The sequence below is a fragment of the Cylas formicarius genome, unplaced genomic scaffold (assembly GCF_029955315.1).
Source record: "Cylas formicarius isolate icCylForm1 unplaced genomic scaffold, icCylForm1.1 PGA_scaffold_4__25_contigs__length_36172078, whole genome shotgun sequence".
Lineage (NCBI taxonomy): Eukaryota > Metazoa > Arthropoda > Insecta > Coleoptera > Brentidae > Cylas > Cylas formicarius.
The window spans coordinates 3,217,316-3,239,487 of NW_026844334.1; the positions used below are offsets into that span (position 1 = coordinate 3,217,316).

The window sequence follows — 22,172 nt, forward strand, 5'->3', positions numbered from 1 at the left end:
CTGTATATGATTCAAACAATGTTCGATCTTCCACCTTTCCTGGTTCAAGAATTTTTTGAAAATAGCAAATGGTTTTCGAGAAAGTTTTTTCTAAGACCATGCAGTGCTCCGTAATAATCAATGACGTCATCGCGCCTTGACAGTGCCCGAAATAACGATTTCCATATGATTTTTTTCAAATATCCGTATTTGAAAAAAATACGCCATATTTTTTACGATTTTTGATTTGCGGTTAATAATTTACTCTGGAAAAGAATAATTTCCTAGGTCTGTTATATTTTTGCCTATAATTTGAGAACCCTGTATATAATCGAAAAAATGCTTGAAATAATTGTTATTGTACTGCAACTTCCGCGTCTGCTGGTTAAAGAATTAACGATTATGGAGGAATCATTTTTTTTTGAAGCTAAAATTACCAAAAAGAAAATTTCACTTTTTTTTTTAAAATACTTGATAAAATTTGATTGCATCCGATTTCTACCGTTTAACGTTGATATCTGCAAATTTAGGACACTTAACACATTTCTCATTTAGCACGGAATATTGGGAACACCCTGTGCAATAGGTGAAAAAATATTAAAGAAAGTGAATCATAGTCTTTCGGTTATAACCAAACTTCAATAATAGGGGGATCCATTTTTCAGTTTTTTGAATTTGCGGCGCACCCTGTATATTTTTGAAAAATTATCAAAATTAAAAGTTTATCTTCTGCGTCTTCTGGTTCAAGAATTTTTTTGGTCTCGTAAACAGTTTTTGAAAAATGAAGTTTTTTGTAGGCCCTTGCACACGCAATTCGTTATTTTTTTAGAATACTTCCCGACCCCCAAGCCCCCGCCCCCCATTTTCAATAGGTTCCGTCAAGGAGCAAGGCTGTAAATTAGAAGGCGATTGCTTCAAATTTCGGACATTTATCGCGTTTCATATCAAGGTCCAAAAAACAGTTGAAAATCGCGAAAAAAAGATGGATACCGCCGTCGGATTAGGGCTTATGTGCCTCATGGAGGGTTAAAAAAGAGGCAAATTTCAATTTTGTAGCTCCAACGGTTCGAAAGTTATTTAGGAAAAACGTCCGTCGCTTCCTTAATTTAAAAAAAAATGGCGGTGCCTCCAAGATCTAATCGCCGCTAATGGGACAAGAAAATTATATTTTTCGTCCTCCTCCCTTCATAACATTAAATTACGGGCGTCGAGTCTCCGGGAACCATTGGAAAAATTAAATCCGACCGGTCCTCCGCCGACGATCAACAACTTCCGGTTTTTCGCTTTCGAACGAACAAAGTTGGCTGCGGAAAGAGAAAGAGAGTGTGCGAATAAAGCCGTCAATCTCGCTTCAGAGCGGAAATATGCCGACGTTCGTTTTCCGAACAAAACCTATCGGAAATTCATTTCGATTTACATCGCGAAGGTCAGGTGGCGTTTCGGATTAGTCAGTGGCGTCGGCACGCCAAAATTAATTTTTTAATCTCGGGAAACGTTAAAAATGAGCCTCGCGGTAAACTGTTTCAGTGAAGCTCTGAAGAAGCCAACAGGACGATTGGCGAAACGTCAGCATTTTCGACTAAGCAAAAACCGACGCAGGAGGAATCCGGAAGTTTTGTAAAAAGCATTACAGTAGGCTGTGGAAGTTTCTTTGAAAAAAAAAATTAGCAAACGTCTTAAGCGAAAAACACTTAAGAACAATCTATTATGCTCTTGTAAAGTCTAGACTCCAGTATGGCATTTTGGACATTCATCTTAGGAGGGTTGAAATTTTGCAGAGGTACTTTTTAAAAATACTGCTTAAGAAGGATAGAATGTACCCAAGTCGTTTGCTGTATAGCGAGGTAAACATTTTTGATGTCAGACCCTTATAATTTTTACAAATAATATTATACACTTTCAAAAACAAATATAGTTTAAAATTTACAAGTCACATATATAACAAACGTAAAACACAAAAAAACTTTATTTTCCTATCGCAAAAATTATTCAACCGTCAGCCCAAAAGCAACTTCTAATTACTACTGATCGGATACACATCTTTAAAATAAAAGTGTTAAAAAATCATTACACAAGTGAACAGAAAAGAAACACGAGAATTGATTTGACTGTTCCATTCTTTCAATCAAAGACTTTGTTAAGTATATATCTGTGTCTTATATTGTGTATATAGAGGAGAGGATTTCTATTGGCATCGATTAGTGTATTTTGGCTGGGTATAAGATAATAAAAAAGTTACCGAGTTTTAGAGTGGATAGTATTTACTAATGTTGATGATTATTTTCTGTTTATTGGTGTTTATTTTAGTCTAGAGGTCCCACATTTTGTGCATTTTAGTGGAACTAGGGTGATTGTTTCTTTGCGGACAACCACCACTTAAATACTAAAAATATTGTTTTTAATATATACTTTTGCAAATAAATAATAATAATAATAATAATAATAATAATAATAATAATAATAATAATAATAATAATAATAATAGTAATAATAAAGGTATTCTTACCGATCATTGCTCATTTAACAAAAGCTGATCCAGATTGGGGGCGCAGGGTGATCGAATGCGAAGGCCAAATAGTAGAAGACTTTCTCACCGAATGCCCTAACCTCTCGTTTATGCCTGTCGGTAATCAAGCAGACTCTTGTAGCTCTCATCGCCTATCTGAAGTCACCAGCGCAATGGACTTGCTGAGGACCAAGAGCTTCAGTTACATATGCAGATAATAATAAAATTACTGGAATTTTAATACAATTGAATAAAGTAATTGCCTCACAAAACATATTTCACTTTCAAGATTCTCCATGCAAATGGCGAATAATAAAAACTACTCAAAAATTATGACCCCTTGAACCTATATTCCCATAAATGACAAGCGTGCGTGATATATCGTTATTCCTTCGTATTTCTTGCCCCTAGAAACGCGAAACTTCTATGAAACTATCGCTCGCTCTCTCGGATTCGGTTTTCGCCTCAAAACTAATTGGAATCCCTCAAAGTAAAAATCGGAAACTTGGAGGATGAATAATCGAACAAGTTCGCGTGGAACTCGGATTGCCTCGCGGGATTAACTTCGTTAGCGCTGTTCGAAAAGGAAATAATGGGTCCGGAATGAAGTTTCCGTTTACGACCGGGGGTGGGGGCGGTGGTTTTTATTGTTCTGCGGCGTAACACGTGGCCGCTACGCGCGGCGGAAACGCCGAAACTGTAATTAACGCTATTAATTAATTAATTTATACTGTGTAATAAATTAAACTCGACACTGAGTTTTCGTGAAATCTTAGAAGTAGATAAGCCAGGCCGTCTCTGCGATTCACGTAACCTCAAACCGTTTTCAACTTCTCGAAGGTTGGGTTTAAAGGGTATTTTCATTTGTGAGATCGTTTCTTCTGAAAAATAACTTTTTTCTATTATTTCTCTTTCTTTATTACAAAGCATAGCCATGGTGGTAGAATGTCTTAGGACTACCTGCATACCTTAAGGAGGGCCCACATTCATTTTTAGAAATACCAAGAGATTGTCGAACTTCTATTGTCTTAATTTTTTGTTTACAAAAGATTTTTATTTACTAACCGTTATTAAAGGCAAATCAGTCTTAATTATAATGCTACGAGGCATTATACCAGATTGATATGACCTTTGAATTTCGCCCCTTATTGTGCCTCTTTTGCTTTCTCCAATATTGACTCTCCACATTTACAGGCTAATGGGTAAATACATTCTTGAGTCCATGTTTCTGGTTTTGTTCTTGCAAGTAAATTCCCTAATGTCGTCCCGGGGCTGAATACACTTTTGTTTTGCTATTCGACTGATCTTTGCTGAGATTCCCTTCATATATGGCATCGTCAAGAGAGAGATAGAAAGAATGTACCGCATATCGTTGTGTTGTTGCTTTCCGTTTACAATTGGATAACAGTAGAATAACTGGTTCCTACTTTGAGCAGTTGATAGACTGAATGGTTTGTGGCGGATGGATATTCTTACCTATATTATTGAATGTTTTCAAACTGCTGATATCACTAATCGTGCCAAAAGTATTATGACGCAATAATAGAATGGCATTTGCGATCCACACATCATTTTTTTTTGCTTCACTTTAAATAACAACCAATTGTTTCATATTTCAATAGCAGCGTTGCCCAATATTTTTACCGACTATAAATGGATAACATCAACCAAGTTATACAGCAGTTTATGTGTATATATCGAAAATACAAGAGTCTCGTAATCGAAAGAACTGTACAAAATATCTCGAAAACCATACCAAGTCATTGAAAACAAGGTTGGCTAATTGGTTGATCTTAAGTCACCTTAATGTTTTTGATATTGTATATGGCCCATGTTTAAATTTGCGTTTAAAAATTCGAGCGAAATTAGATCACACAATCTGGCAGGTCAATGAACATTTCCTTCTCGGCACTTGAGAGTTTTCAGTTCCCCAAATTCTACAATTTTGCTCATGCACGTAACCTCGAATGAGGAAGGTAATTGTATTCCAAAGTACTGTACTATTTCGAATTTCTTCTAAGAGAAAATTAGCTCACGATCCAAGGACTTGGGGTTAATTGAATTTGGTAAGCTTGCAAGGTAAAAATCTGTTGCAAAGTGCTTTTCGTTATGTTTACCGGTGACAACTTGAAATTTGCGAATAAGGTTTCGATTTGCCATTTCACTTGGCAAAATATTACGAAAATTTTTAAAATCGATCTGGTGCAAAAATAAACAGATTATTTCACCCCCGGCGATAAAGTTGTGGATTAAAATTCGATATCGTTTAACTGGGAAGCCATTATTTCGGCCCCCGAAACCCACGCGAAAATCCGCCGATTCCGGTCACATCTTAAACTTTTCAAAACTCGGCTTATTATTTTTCCAAAAGCGGACGAAAAACGACGACAATACAACAAAACTTTGCAAACGTAATCGGCACGTGTAAGTTTAAGGGCGCGGTTTGGGAATGGGGGTGGGAAACTGCGCCCGAAACGTCCCATAATTTTTTATGAGAAAATTGAGTCGCACTTTACCAGACTCGTCGGGGGACGCTGTAATGGATCTAGAGTTTTCAAAATATATAAAAATATATTTTGTTTTGTTTTTTACATCGAAGTTTGCAGCTTACGCGGCAACAATATGGCGGATTCTTCCATCTCATCGTCGTTATCCTAATTTAGTTGACATTTCAAACCGTCCTCTTAAATTCTCGACCCAGAATTTTCTTCCTCCCTAGACTGATACGAATTAAGGAAAGACCCGGGCAAGCTGTAAGAATGAAATATGGCCGAACGGGTCCGTACTTTGCATAAAATGTAATTATTTGGGGTTTTGTTAGGAAAGATACTAAACAATATTTATTTATTTATGTATTTATTTATGTTTAAATATAGAATAAAATTATAAATTATTTTTATTACCTACTTGAATTACTTAAAATTAGTCACTTAATATATCAGTATCACTATCGCTATCATCGCCTGTTGGAGTGCCTCAGGGCTCAATACTTGGACCACTATTGTTCATCTTATATATAAATGATTTGTTCGTTTTGCAAGATACCTTAATAGCATATGCTGATGATACTGCAGTACCAATGAAAGCAAAATCATGGCCCGAACTTTCAACATCACTCTGGATATTATATACTCCTGGCTCTATCAAAATAAACTGGTACTCAACACAGACAAGTCCGTTTTTGTCTCTTTTGGAAACTATAGAGACTCTGTTCCACAGGACATTGAAATCAAGATTAATGGTGTGAGTCTGAAAAGAGCTACCAGTAGTAAATATCTAGGAATAACTTACGACTATAACATAAAATGGGATGTTCACGTGGCTAACACAGTAAAAAAAACCAAATACTTAGTATATAGTTTTATAGACTTAAGGAAGTACTAACAAGAAAGCAGTTATTACAAATTTATCATGGTCTTTTACATAGTGTCGCTGTGTATGCAGTCATAGGCTGGGAAGGTCTCTACAGTTCTTCGTTAGACCCGTTGGATCGGCTTCAGAAGCATATTCATAAAATTATTGGAATAAAGGAACAAGATGCAGATAGACCACTGAGTATCAAACAAGCTTTTGTGGAGAATTCAATAGTGTATCAATATAGTGAATTAAAAAATGAATATACGCAAAATCAAATGAACACTCGTAATAAAAGTACTATTTTGCCCCGACACCAACTGGCTATTGGACAAAGGAGCTATGTGTATTATGAAGTAAAATATTTTAATGAATTACCTAATGAACTAAAAAATCTCAATGTTGACAAAAAAGTACTTAAAAAAAAGTTAAAGAAAACATTATGTGTTACAATCTAATAAATAAAATGTAAAAATTGGCGAGGTGCAACTCACAACCAATATTAAGTAGTTGTAAGTTATAGTAGTAGTTGTAGTTGTAAGTTATGTTAGGGCCAACCTATGTACGGGCAGTATTTGCCCCCTATAGGTCCTTTACTATAAAAATATTTTTTATGTAAACTTAATTTTCGACAATAAATATTATTATTATTATTATTATTATTATTATTATTCCATTTGAAAAAATAAAGTTGGTTACTGTCCTGGCACAACGGCACACCCTGTATACATAGGACATACTATAAATAAAATATAAAATTATAACAAAACTTATAAATAAACCCATTACTTGGCAAATGTGGCTGCACACTTTACCTTAGCAATTCAAAATTTTAATCTTAAAGCATGAAACCGTCACAAGTTAAAAGGGCCCTTGTTTAACATTTAACGCGGACGCGTACCGTTGCGCGCGTTCCATGCGTACGTTCCATGCGACGATGGGCGAATGGCCTCGGCGTTCTTGCCCGGCATATACAAGAAGAGCTTTCCGCTGGCAATGCGGCGTCGCCTGCTTGGATTCTCCCCTTTAATACCATTGTTTACGACCCAGTCGTCGTCAAGTTGCGAACGGCTTTCTCCTCGAAGAATGTCAACGGGGATAACGATTTCGCGCAAACAAAACCCTTTAAAAAGTCGTTTGCCTTCGTTTATGAATTTCGGGGGGGTGGCGGGCGGGGGACGAGAGACAGTTTCCAGTAAACAATCTGCAAACGGCAGATAATTCCGACTTAAAAACGTTCTTTTCTTTAATTAAACGCTAGGAGACATCTCGATGGTACGGCGGGGGTGGGGGGGTCGAGGTGGCGCACCGACCGTTTTTTTTTCCATTGAACAACTGCCGCGTTTCGAAAAATTAACGAGGAAAAATCTACGGCATGCGGATCGACCTTCGGGTATATTTAGTCTTTTGTTTATGCACGCGTTTGCTGAACCTAATTAATTATATATCTGAGCGAACATTTTTCCTTTTAACGAATGTTTCCGAAACCAGTGGCGTCGGACGCACACAGTTATATAGGGTTATTGGTAATTTTTCTTTTTTGTCAAAAACATCAGTCTTAAAGGGTAGTTTTCAAAAAACCTACACAACGGGCTTATGTTTTTAATGGACAAAATGTCGGAAACGTTATGTCATGTGAAAATTTTAAATAAAATGTATAATTTTTTTTCTATGAAGTATCACATTTTAAGCGTTTAATTTTTACCAGTACAAATAAAACTTGTATAGTTGCAGTATCGCACAAATAAAAAAAAAATTAAACGTAATTTTGAAGTACTTTTGGTACCGCGTATACAGAGATAGAGTAGAATTTTTTTAAGTATACAGGGTGGCTCAGAAAAGCGTCACGAATAAACCAAACATTTTTTGAAACGGTTTTGAATTCCTTTTAAAATTCTTCAGTTTTTTTATTGTTTAACGTAAACATTTTTCGTTTTCACAATCTTTTTAGTTGCCGAGATGTGGCAAGCGGATAAATATATATATTTTGAGGAACCATGTCAATAGAAAAAACTCCCTTGTTTTCTGCCTTTGAAGGAAAAATTTCATCTGTTTTGCGATTATAACGAAATAGTGAAAATTATTAAAAATTTTAACTTTTGCGTAGCTAAAATGTGGTAGCAACAAAAATAAATAATTAAAGTTTATAGCCTAGATAATAATAATAATCTACAAAACAAAAAAAAAACACAAACAAATAACTAAAATAAAACTTAAATATGGTGATACTGTAATATATTTTCAATATATTGTCCATCCTCTGCAATACATATTGTATAGACAGTCACAATGCTGGAAACCGTATTTCTAACCGCATATAGTGATGCAAGAATCTCTTGTCTAGTTTGTTAACCTCGAACCTTCTCAAACCTCGAATATCGCAAAAAGTAAGTAAAATTTAAATATAAGATAAATTACAAAGTTACCTTATTTTTGGTCCTAGAATTAAATAAAAATATAGTGTGTACCATTTGAAAATCTTGAGATTTTATTAATCGAATTCGCCAAAACGGCACCACCTATTTGGGACACCGTGTACAAACCGAGGCGCATCTGTCAAACTGATTGGGTAGTGTATCATCTACGTAGTCTGTGGTTAAATTTTCGTCGCAATACCTGGACCAGTAGCGGCACAACACAATTTTATATGGGGCAATCAAAATATGAAAAAAAAACCCATAACCTTAATTTTTCCACTATGCAAAATTTGGTTAGGAATTGCTTAAGAAAGTGACCTTCCTTTTAACCAAGGATTAAAATTTTAAAGGCATTCTTTATTGCCGCCTAAATTGCGTGACGCGTCTAAAAATAAACTGAAATAAAAGACGCTGGTTTGAGTATACCGCGGGGCCCAAACAAAGTTTAACTGCGCGGAACCGTTAACCATTAAACCCAGTAATCTTCCGAGCGCCCGCAACTTTGACAATTAGGATAAACGTCAGGGACCGGGAACGCAGACCAACCGAGCATGAGCGTTTGATTTCCTTCCCGGTCGTTTCGGGTGACGTCGGGACGCGAGTCGTTAAGGTCATCGAACGTCACGGTAAATGTAAAGTTGTAAAGATAAAGTATACAGGGTGGCTCCAAATACATATTTCGAAATTTTTTCCTAAAAAACTTCCACAGGCTACTGTAACACTTTTTATAAAACTCCTGGATTCCTCCTGGGTCGGTTTTTGTTAACATCACTGACCCACACCATTGTTCCACATATCCAAAAGTTCTAAAGAAGTATAACTTCAAAACCAGTACCAGTATATATATATATATATATATATATATATATATATATATATATATATATATATATATTGTTTATATTTTGTTTTTTCTTAGACCTTCTCTATATTTATGTTTAGCTTTTGGTTCTTGGGTTATAGGTCTTTGTATTAAAAGCGATTAAAATTTTTTTTGTCCATATATTGACGTTTCGGTCTTCTATGACCTTCTTCAGAAAGGGGTACAGTCTAAAATTATGTTATAGTACAGTTCTTTTTTTTTACATATACACAACGGAATTACAAAGAACCTTACCAAAAAGAGACAAACACAAATCTTAAAATTGAAGAGGTAGCATCATATGAAAGTTTATACTTTAAAAGCGTTTGGTTTTGTCATAGTGCCTAGAAATATTATTGTTTTGGTTTTTTCCAACTATGAGAATAAAAAAGTCATACCCTTGATAAAAGATAAAAGTCCAACAAAAAATGATTTGTATACGGCACTCACACACATAATACACACAAATTTAACGAAACAGTTAAAATATATATAAGAGTTTAAAATAATAATAATAATAATAATACCGATACGCGAGGTTTGCTCGCGTCGACGTTACTGTAAAAACATCGTACGATGCACGATTGTTTTGGTGCAAGGTTCAGAGGATATACAGAGTGTTTTTGTTAATTTATAATTTTTTTCTTTTATTTATTTTAAATTATTTTTATATATTATAATTTTATATTAACCGAAACGTCAATATATGGACAAAAAAAATTTTAATCGCTTTTAATACAAAGACCTATAACCCAAGAACCAAAAGCTAAACATATATATATATATATATATATATATATATATATATATATATATATATATATATATATATATATATATATATATATATATATATATATATATATATATATATATAGTTTTTTTTTTTCATCATTTTGGTGTAAAATATGTAATTTACCATTTAAACGAAAAAAGAGAAATATTTTAGTCATTTTAAAAATCGACTGGAGGCGCCAGAAATGTATACTCTGTTCGTATTTTATCTATTTGACGAATACTTTATCTCCGAGTTGAAGTGTACGCGCATCACGTTCCTTATCAGGCGTCAAGTTTCAAAAAAGGTACATATTTTGCTTGCTTGATTTCTATTTCAATGCTTTTATACAAGGGAATACTAGAATTGCCCTTTTAAATGGGTGTATTTTTGTACCAAAACTAGCCAAAGAAGTTTCAATGGGCGGTATTTGATTTTTAAATGTGACGTGTAATTTAATGTATGTTAGGTTAGATTGAATTCACTTCTGATGGCCACGACTACATTAGGCCATTCGGCTAGCTTTCGACAATTGTAAACAAGATTCAAAACTCCTATGAGAAGTGTCCGGACCAAACCATCATCCTCAAGGTTGATTAACATATACAAAATGGAATTTTAATAAAAAAAGATTCTTTGACCGATAGCCGGCCTCCATACCGACCTGAACAGGAAAAAATAGCGGGCACTAAACACTAAAAACACTAAATCCACTCAGTGGACGTAGACGGAGATAAATCGCCATGTGCAATGCTTACGAAAGAATCCATGAAAATAACATGTTAGGTTAGGAAAAAAAACGACCATCATTCTTCTTCTTCTTTGTTTTTGCATAACGTGGGCACGTCTACTAAGGATATTCCGACTTAGATCGAAGATTTTTCTTAAAAGTTCAAGTAAATTAAAAATGGGAAAATCGTACTTAACCCCTGACACATTATTGTCAGATTAGGCATGAGAGTCGTTCTAATGCATCCCACAATAAAAAAATATGTTATTAAGGTCTCCTACTTTTCCACAAACTAACAAAATCTATAAGGAGGTGCGGGAGATTCTGAATTCTGATCTTCAAAATTTTAACAATAACTTAACGTCAAGTAGAATGTTTGATAACTAATATATAATTTCATATCGACAGATAGATTAGTTGACTACGTTAATACACAAATTAAATTTAAATTAAGTCCAAGTACAAATGAAATCCACAATAAATAGGTACAAAAACGTAATTCAAACAAAAAAAACTGAAGATATCGGCCCCAATTAAATAGTGACCACTATAAAGAATCGGATAATATCTTTAGTCACTTGTTTGCATCCTCCACAGAATAAAAACAATGTTCCATAAAAAATTATTTTATTATGATTTTCAAACTTTTAAATGGCAAACATTTTGGTCAAGAGAATTTGTCACGCTTTTGGTGTATTTAAACTTTTTAGTTCGAAGCAAATTTGAGGAGGAAGTAGGATATTTTTCGATTTATGAATGATGAATAATTCAAAAAGCAACCCATCTGGACGTCTTCCTTAATTGTTAAAAATAGCATGAGATTTTCTTATGAAATAATATGCCGAAACCACCGGAAAATATTCAAGTTTCGTCTGAAAATACAATTTTTCTAAATTTAGATATGAATGTTCACTATATTTGTTTAAAAATTCACCACGCCGTTGCTGTTTACATAAAACTTTTCGGTTATAGTCCTATTTATTTCAAGAACCTAGCATTCTTATTAATTTAGATAATGATTCAAATCCAATAACCAAAGTACTACGTTTTTTAATTTCTTTGAAAACTGATTGAGTTACATTGATTTATGATCTATATTTACATTTTCTCATGTTCCCCTAAATCTTCGTTTACACTCTTTAGTCTTCTTCTTCTTTATTACGAACTCTTTCCAGCAGAGTCTTTAAACTTCTTCCCAGTGGTTTCGGTACTGTTTAATGAAAAATTAGTTCGCGATTTTCCGCTTATTCTTTCATTTTCAAAATCTTTCATCATATTTAACACCGTTGTTTGTTCTCGGGGATGCAAAAAATTAGGCAATTGTTTTTCATTATTCACTCAAGACTGAGAGCTGCAAGTCAAACGTGAAAGTTTGTCGTTGGTAAATCGTAAAACCGGTTTTAGCTATCAACTCAAACATTTTAAAGATGAACAAACCCAAGGTAACCAAACCTTAGAATGGCCTGATGATCCTTGCAGTCGTGGCCAATGGAAATAAAGAAGAAGAGGAAGAACTTAACCATTTAAGAGAGTTGGAAGGCAAAACGTAGAGATCGGTAGTGTTTTGTATATTTGTTATCTGAAGTGCCTATAAATTTGGGAAAAAGCGTTCGTTTTAAGCAGATGTATATGAATTTGTGATATGTTATTCCATTATGTATATGTTAATACGGTTTTCGGTTGTCTTATATTCACGCTGGTAAACAGGCCAAAAGAGATCGGATATAGGTCGTCATTTAATGACTATTTACTTACGAGTTGTTCCATTGTATGAATATGGTAACAAACCTGGTTGGATTAGTCCAGACCCTTTCATTACGAAGAGAATTTTTGTCTATAGTTACCCAGTTAGACATTAGAAGTAATTAATTGGGTAACCATTTAATTGTTGTTTATAAGGAAATACAAGTATAACCATAACAAAGATCTCTATACGTATTTAGTAAATAGAAAATAAGAAAAACCTGATTCTTAAAACATTTTCCTGAAAACCGTTAAGAAGGCAAAAAAATTATTGATTGCGTGCAAAATGACGTCACGAAAATTGCATCTCCACCTTTTAATAACGAATGAAGCGATTAAAATGTTTAAGATGTTTCCATAAAGAAAAGCATATTCTATCTGAAAAGAGTGGGGGGTTCTAGGTTTCTCGTAATTATATAGACGTCCGGGTCAGTGGCGCGCGTTTGATAAACAAAACCGGGCCCGGCCGAGTATTTAAAACTTTAACTACCCCGGAAAAGCGATTTTCCGGGTGGTGTCAGTTAAGCAAACCGTAATTGAATATTGAGTAATCAGCGGGTCGGCTCCGAACGGCTCTATTTACCCCGCAAACCGATAGAGCCGCGATTAAAGCAAAAGCTCCTCCCGCAGCCAGATACGTTCGATTCGTGAATATATTTGCTTGTGAAAGTAACGGCGCGTGACGAATATTTATCCACAAAAATAACAACACTGACTTTGCATTGATGTTGGCAGAATTTATTATTATTTAAATATATAATTGTAGCTTAAATCTTCAACAACGATGTTACAAAAACATTTTTATTTAAATTTAAGCTTTAGGCGTGTACAGGGTGAGTCAATTACAGAGTAAAGTTTAAATGGTTTAAATAATAAATAGAAAACTTGTAAAGATTGTTAGGATGAACAATTTATAAAAAAAGTATACAAGGCGGCTCAAAAAAGCTTGACGGATTTTCAAATTTGAATTCCTTTCGAAAACCTAATAGTTTTCCAATATTTTGATTTGGAAATTTTTTTTAAATGGAACACCATTCAAAACTATAATTTACAACTTCTATGAAGTATGTCATATACCTATTTTAAAATATTTATATATATATATATATATATATATATATATATATATATATATATATATATATATATATATATATATATATATATATATATATATATATATATATATATATATATATATATATAACAACGACCTCTTCAGTGTTTAATAGAACAGTTTGATGCTAGTTGTAGTATTGAATATGAAAAACTAAAAATGATAAATCGGAACGCTACCAATGAGGAAAAGGAACTGGAAATGTTACTTCAAGTTCAATATAATCCAAAGATCAGTAACAGTTAAGTAGCTAGCTAATGTTATACCCTTAATAGCTCACTTCTTCTTCTTGTATCAGCTTCTCCTTTGGAGGTTGCTTCACTTTTAATACTGCCGATCTAAATAATTCAATTGAAAATAGGCCAAACCATTCTCGAAGATTGCGCAACCAAGAGATTCTTCATCGCCCTACAATTTTGCCCTCCATAATGAGTTTCAGCAGCTCATATCTTGTACCGCGTGATACATGTCCCAGGAACTCAAGTTTGCGTTAATAGTAAAGAGTATTTCGAGTTCTATCGCGCCACTAGAAAACACAAATATTATCCCTTCCATATGGAACTACACCAAGAACTTCTGAACTGTAATTTTGAACAAAGAGTAAGCTTCTGCACTATTATGAATTAAGCAATAGAGGCACAAGTATATCATATTATATTATATTATATTACATTATATTATATTACATTATATTATATTATAATATATTAGTACATTATATTATATTATTTGAACGGTTCAACATTAATTTTCATGAATAAATAAATACTTTTTGGTAAAACTTAAATGTCACCTTACTTTTTTAAAACACCTCGTATGACATGCTCAATAAAGGTTGTAATTTTTTCAATTTAAAATAATTCAAATATACGGGGTGTTTTCAAATTGAATGTTAAAAAATGAACCCGAAAAACGCCACTTAATTATTGACATTCAATTAGAATTCACCTCGCATACATGGAAAATCCTGTAGCATCCAATTCAAATAATGTTCCCTATATCTTTTACTAACTAACCAAACCTAGTATTTTTTTTTAAATATAAAAAATGCAAATAATTTTCAATTATGTATTCTAACAATCTTTACAACTTTTGTATTCACCATTTTCTCATAACTTGTGAAACCAATGAGATAACGAACTTTACTCTATCTACTCCCCTATATTTACATCCAACTGGGGTCAGCAGTTTACAAGAAAATGAACTTTGAAGTTGATCCAAGTTTAGTGGTTAATTTTGATGCAAAGTTTATTTTTGAAAAGGAAAAACAATATTTGGAAAATCAATTTTATAGGCATTTTAAATCGATTTGCCGATGGCCCAAGTCTCTTTCCTGGATTCGAAAAATGAATCTTTATGGACGCTCTGGACTGTCTACAGTACAGTAGCTCGTACTGCAACAACTTTTCTGTCCTACAAGGAGAGAAACCCGTCGTAATCATCATTTTTGTGTTGTTAAGCTAAGCTTACTTTGCTTGAAATCAACGAGTTATTGAGCAAAAAGTTTCCACTGCCTGACAAAGTAACCCATTGCATTGCGTTTTTGATAATGTTATTGCTATTTTTGAGTGCATTCTTACACATAGGTCACAAATTAAGCTTTCTTGTGGAATATCCAAGGGGTGAAATTTAAGCCCCAAGTTTTAATAGCAATAATTGTTTTCCAAGATAAACAATTATCAGCAGGTCGTTAAAAAAAGATTTACGATGTTTGGCTTTAAATTTAAAATTCATTGTACGGCTACGCTTGTGGGTGCCAGAATGGGTGACGTCAGAACCACATCTGGCGTCCCAAATGTGGATAAATAGCGCGATAGATAACGACGCGTCGATAATTGAAATCTGCTCGGGCTTAAAAGGTAAAAACGTAATGAATAGGGAGCGGATGGTACATGGTTAATTATTTTTTATGTTGGAACAATGCCATCCATTTATATATATATATATATATATATATATATATATATATATATATATATATATATATATATATATATATATATATATATATATATATATATATATATATATATATATATATATATATATATTCTCACGTATTGATTCACGGATGGAAAAATGTGATGACACTATATTCCGGGATATCATCCGTTCGCTCGTTGAACTCCGACTGGAATCCTGCATCCGACTGGAATCCTGCAAATCTTGCATCCGACTGGAATCCTGCAGACGTTTCGCCAAAATCTCACTTGGCACACTAGTGTTCGAAGTGTTTTCGGAGCGCGAGCATTGAAGATGCCAAGTGAGATTTTGGCGAAACGTCTGCAGGATTCCAGTCGGATGCAAGATTTGCAGGATTCCAGTCGGATGCAGGATTCCAGTCGGAGTTCAACGAGCGAACGGATGATATCCCGGAATATAGTGTCATCATATATATATATATATATATATATATATATATATATATATATATATATATATATATAGGGTTTTTTACAGCTGTCGCTGTCTCCCTTCTCTCAACCTACGCCTCCATTCATCTCCGATACCTCTTTTTTCCATAGATTCATCTACTTCTTCCCTCCAAGATCTTCTGGGTCTACCCCTTTTCCTTCTACCTATGGGGCTCCTTCTGTTATCTTGTGAATCCACCTATTTCTGTCCGTTCTTCTTACATGCCCATACCATACCAATCTCTTTTCTTCAATCAATGTTAAGGTATCTCTCTTGACACCCATTCGCTGCCTGATCTCCTCGTTTCTTACTTTGTCTATTCTCGAAATTCTACAACTTCTCCTCCAGTATTCCATTTCAGTGGCCTGTGTTTTACTTTTGTATTTTTTGTTGATCACCCAGTTTTCCGCGCCGTATGTCATTACGCTCTGTACAATGGTGTTAAATGATGTGATGATAAAGTGATGTGTCTATGCCAGAGTATTGGATTTAGTTGTCTGATACAGTTTCACGTCTGGCCTAGTCTACTGTTCATTTCTTCCTCTGTTGTCCCTTTTTGAGATATTATGAAACCTAAGTATTTGAAATTTTTGGTTCTCTTTATTTGATGATTTTCATCGACTTGTAGGTAGTTTTCTCCATCTTCTGTTGTTGCCAGGTATTCCGTTTTCGAAAAATTTATTTCCATTTCATTTTTTTCATATTCTTCCTTCAGTTTTCGTAACATGTAACTTAGGTCTTCTTCGTCTTGTGCGAGTACAACTTGGTCGTCCGCGACCATCCATTTTTATCCTAGGTTAATTATATAGCGGAAACTAATAAAGAGAGACTAAAGAATTAAATGAGAATAGTCTGGATACTGTGGCAAGTAGCGCTACTCAAGACGCCCCATATTTAAAATATTTGAGTTACGACAGACTAAGACTGTGGAGTGGATGAAAAGAACAAAACGTTAAGTATTTATTGACCAGAATTCGTTCGACACCTTGGATCGTTTCCTTTTCTTAGCTAAAGTGGAAGACTTCGGAGTAAAACCTTCATTATTTGAAAATTTTCTTTGTCAGAGGGTAGTTATAGGAAATACTTAATCAGTTATAGTAATCTTTTGTTGCAAGTGAAGCTTTAAATGCTGCTACTAAAATAAATTTAAATCTAAAAATAATTTCGGAGGTGTATGCGGCGCATAACCGCTTATTGAATACGAACAATACGCAGATATTATTATTTGGAAATAAAAGGGAAGTTATTATAAGAAACGCCTCTTTTAAGATTACGCTAAAGGGTGAGATGGTCTCTGCTTCAGACGAGTGTCAAAATTATAGGGGTATGGCTTGACGGGGACTTGTGGATTTCTAAGCAAAAATTACAAAAACCCTTCTATTAGTTGAGGAGGTTGTATATTCATAAACATTTTCTCAGTAAACACAGAACAGAACCGAAAGTATTCGGGTTGGCTCAAGCTGGAGGACCGATATAAAGTTCAGTTAGCCACCTTTGTCTTTTTACTAAACTCCAATGAGACCCCGTCGTACTTGTTTGACAAACTTTGTAGAGGAAATGATATTCATAATCGAGACACCCGTCATTGTTTAAGATATTGCGTTCCTAGACACACTTCGGTAACTTTCCAGAGATCTTATAGCTATAACACAGTTAAAATTTTTAATTTAATATTAATATTCAATACCTTATGCTATAACGTCCCTCCCCACAATAAAGTCCTTCGAAAAAGCGTTAATATTGTTTATTATTCCTGCCAATATCTAGCAAAAGCGTATGACTTTATGATGTGCGTCTATTTCTTGTATTTACGATGCATATACGGGAGTGTATTTTGTTGACAATTAAGGTGTTGGATCTGTTGTTCTTGTGGTTTACTCCTGTATTATTACTTATATTGTAATATTTTGATTTTCAATAAAGTCAGTTTATTATTATTATTATTATTATTATTATATTGACAGAATTAACTCGATATGAGTTGTGAATGGTAGTTCTTAGGAGTCAATCTCAGGGTCGTGAAAAAAAAAGACAATGCCCAGGCTAGCTCACTAACTAACAATAAACAACAACAACCAATAAAGTAAAAAATTACTAAATAGAATACAAACCCAAGTTGGATGGTAGGTTCAAGAAAGTGGTAGGTGGGCGCCACTTGATTCAAAAAAGGAAATCTTATTGACACAAGGTTTCTACCAGAATCACGAACAATAATCTGTTTCCAACAAATTCCTGCTTGGGCAATGGTTATAACAGTAAATAGTGAAAACTGAGCACAAATGTATACAAAAGTCTCTACCTGGAGGTAGGTGTGAATGCATCAAATGTCAGCTTCAAGTTTTCAAGAATATAAAACCGACCACTTATGGAAAAGCGCAGCTGGTATTATCCCAGTAACCAAGCCACGAGACAAGGTGGTGGCTCAATGAACTCCAGCACGTGGGCAGCTCCACACAGGGGAAACTCGACAACCACATACGTCCGCATGAGACAGCATACACTGCAAGACACCAACTCTAGCGAAACTCGCTGGTATTCCGATAAAAGAAGAAACCACGCGGAAAGTTAACGGGAAAACGGAACAAGGAGAAGAAACCCTTCGAATCGAGAGTTTTCTGGAAATGCGGGACAATGACAATTCTTTTTCAGACTCTAAATAGATGCAAAAGTATCACAATTTACATATCCCCCATTTGTTGGGATAGCACTAACAGCTCAGAAAAGAAATCGGTCACACGAAAAAAAACCTGCCACCGCCCCAAGTTTCACTAGGAAGAGTGCAAAATGCCGGACGGCTGGACCCAAAAAATCGAGAAAGAATAGGTTAAGAAAAGAAAACGAGATTTATAAGGCCCCCTTAAGACTCGATGAGGATTACCGAATGAGCCGATTTTGACTGGAATCTGTTTGAAAAATGGAAGAAAAACCTACTATCAATCCAAGAAAGTGGGTTTTTAAGTATTGGGTTGTTCGGAAAGTCATTTCGTCTTTTTTGGGGAACATGAAAGACAGTTTTCGTATAATGAATAAATATTTTATTAAATTATATATTGGCCATTCTGGTCCAACACCTTTTGCCATATTTCTGGCAGTAACATAATTCCCCTCTCATAAAAGTTTTGGTCCTTGCTGGCAAAAAACTGGTTCAGGTGGTTTTTGACATCTTCATTTGAGGTAAATGTTTTGCCATCCAAAAAATTTTGCGGGGACCGGAACAAATAGTAGTCGGAAGGCGCCAGATCTGGAGAATATGGTGGATGTTGCAGTACGTCCCATTCAAGCTGTAAAAGTTTTTGGCGAGTGACCAAACTTGGGTGAGGTCTCGCATTATCCTGGTGGAACACTACACCCTTCCTGTTGATTAATTCGGGCCTCTTCTCTTTAAGTGAATCATTCAATTTGTAGAGTTGATGACAATAGACTTCTGAATTAATCGTTGTATTGTTCGGCAAAAGCTCAAAAAAAACGATTCCTTTGACATCCCACCAAACGGAGAGCATCACCTTTTTTTGGTGAATGTTGGCTTTTGACATGCTTTGAGCCGGTTCATCTTTTCTGCTCCATGACCTCTTGCGTTTAACATGGTTGTATACAACCCATTTTTCGTCCCCAGTAATAATCCGCTTCAAAAATGAATCATTTTCTTGACGTTTGAGGAGCGAATCACACACGTCAACGCGACGACACAAATTTCGCTCCGTAAGGACATGGGGCACCCACACATCGAGCTTCGAGGTTAAGCCCATGCCTTTCAAATGGCCATAAACAGTCGAATTCGACAAATTTAATCTCTCACCGATCTCTCGTGTGGTTATTTGCCGATTTGCATCAACTAATGCCTTTATCGCATCTTTGTCAGCTTCGACCGGCCTTCCAGACCGTGGTGCATCTTCGACATCAAAATTGCCAGATCGAAATTTTGCAAACCAGTTCTGGCACTGGCGTACTGTTAACACGCCTTCTCCATACACATCCGTCAATTTTTTTCTAGCTTGGACAGCATTTTTACCTTTTCTGAAGTAAAAAAGTAAAATATGACGAAAATGCTGCTTATTGCTCTCCATATTTAAAAGGGCACCAACCAAAAACTACTGCGTAGAATTAATAGAACTTTTTCACACACAAGCCTTGCAATATCAGCTCTCAAGACATATAATGGTTATGCGGCTTAAGTGTGAAGTTGGTTTCGAAAAAACGTAATTAAGTCCTCTGACGGGAAAAAACGAAATGACTTTCCGAACAACCTTATAGTTATCTACAGTTTTAAAGTGGATTTCAGCCGGATAAGTTATGAAAATGCAGGTTTTGACTATTATCTGCTCGAAATCAAGAGCGAAAACCATTTATTTGTCATAAAAAGATTGGTTTTAAGTACATATCTGCTTTTCTAAGGTAGATTTGGGTGCAATAAGAGGCGAAAAAGCAGGTTCTGACAGGGATCTTATCGAAATTGGCAACTATATGACTCAGAAAGTTGGTTCTACGTCGATATCTAATGGTTTATAACGGTTTGCGTTACTCTAAGGCAAGAAGACGCCAAGTTTGACTAGGGTTTGCAACACATTGACAACAAAGGTAACTGATATTTGCAGTTTTGATGCGGTGTTTGGGTATGATATGAGTCAATGAAAAGCAAATGTAGTCTCATAGTGTGACGGATGGTAATTGTTACGACTTCCTGTAATACGCATCTAATACTCTATTTTGCCTTAGTATCTCTCAGTAAACCGGTGTCACGTAAGAGAAAACCGAGCGAACAAGGGGCCACACACATAGCCATTGCAACGTAAAATATTTAGTAAGAATATTGGATTAAAGAATTTTGATTGTTAAGAAACCCTCGAAAAATAGCGAAAAGTTGGGGAAATTGATAGCACAATTAATTCTAAGAAAATTATTAAATCTACGACGTTTTTTTAAAATAGATTAATTACTTACGACGCGAATTTTCTGGTTGCCTTGGCGACAAAAAATCCGACATGGTAATCGTCAAAGTAACAAGTTCACGTTCATTTCGGGATCCGTTTGACGACTTTAGAGGTTAGAATACCCGTCACTCGGAAGCTAATTTGATATTCGGGCGTAATTATTTTCCCCGGGGCTTATTTTTTCCAGTCGCTTATAAATCAGACGCGAATTAAAATAAACGCGAGTTTTTCGATAAATTTACGAGCTAACGAAACATACAGTCGTGACGATCACTTTTCATAACATATACCGGGTGTCTTAGACAAATTAGCGATCGTAGAAAAAAAAAAAAAATAGAAAGTAACTTGAACAAGCGAAAAAGCCGGAAACTATTTAAATTAAATTATTTTTAATTATAATGTCTATAGTTTAAGTGAGTACTATTTTAAAACTGAGACAAACTTAAATTATTTATGTTAATGCCAACTGCTCGATCACTGGTGTGAAAAAACTCGACATAATGTCGATTCCCTCAAACTTCGCACTATATGAGCATATATACAGCATTTTTTATATTACATTACAAACACCAACAATAATCCAACCTAACCTAACTTCATAGTATATGTATTGGAAATATTCTTCCTCTTTTTCTAACGCGACTGTCATCACTTCCTTGAATGACGTTACTTTAATTTTTCCAAAAAAAAGTCTATCAAAAAACGAAACTAACCTAACTTTTTTAAATGATGAACGCAGGCCTCCAACGCACTTCACAGTATATAAGTTGAAAATTTTCTTCCTCTTTTCCCGATGAGGCTCACTTGACCACTTGACTTGACACTTTCCTGAATGACGTCACTTTAAGTTGTCAAAATTGAATGAACGCAGGCCTCCAACGCACTTCACAGTAAATGACTTGGAAATCTCTTTTCCGGACGGGGCTATCATCATACGTTAACGTTACTTTAAGTTTTCCCAATTGAGTTTTGGAACTTTGCGACTTGCAAAGGATTCGCGTAATCTAAAATGTCGAACGCTTTTATTAATGTCTTTAAATTAACTAAAATTATTCATTGCATCGAAAATATCAAGAAAAACTGGAACTAAGGTAATGCCTTTTACAAAAATTTTGGATTCCTCTTGCGCCGGTTTTTGCTTAGTCGAAATTGCTGAAACACACCTAAAATGCTAAACAAAAACCGAAGCTAACCTAAATTTTTTTTTTGTTATGAACGCAGACACTCTCCAGTAAATGAATTGGAAATCTTCTTCTTTTTTTTTCGAACGCACTTGACCACATACCACAATTTTTTTGAAATGCTGTAAGTTTTCAAAGTTCACTTTTGATATTTTACGAACTGCA

At 34.8% G+C, this 22,172-nt stretch overlaps 1 long non-coding RNA gene across 1 annotated transcript in view; it reads right to left on the reverse strand.

The window, feature by feature from the left end:
* The window catches only part of LOC132700806 (uncharacterized), a 47,404-nt gene that overhangs the window by 21,931 nt on the left and 3,301 nt on the right, over window positions 1-22,172 (reverse strand). The window contains exon 2 of the long non-coding RNA XR_009618689.1: window positions 2,486-2,667. This is a non-coding gene — a long non-coding RNA (uncharacterized LOC132700806). The remainder of the gene's footprint in view (window positions 1-2,485; window positions 2,668-22,172) is intronic.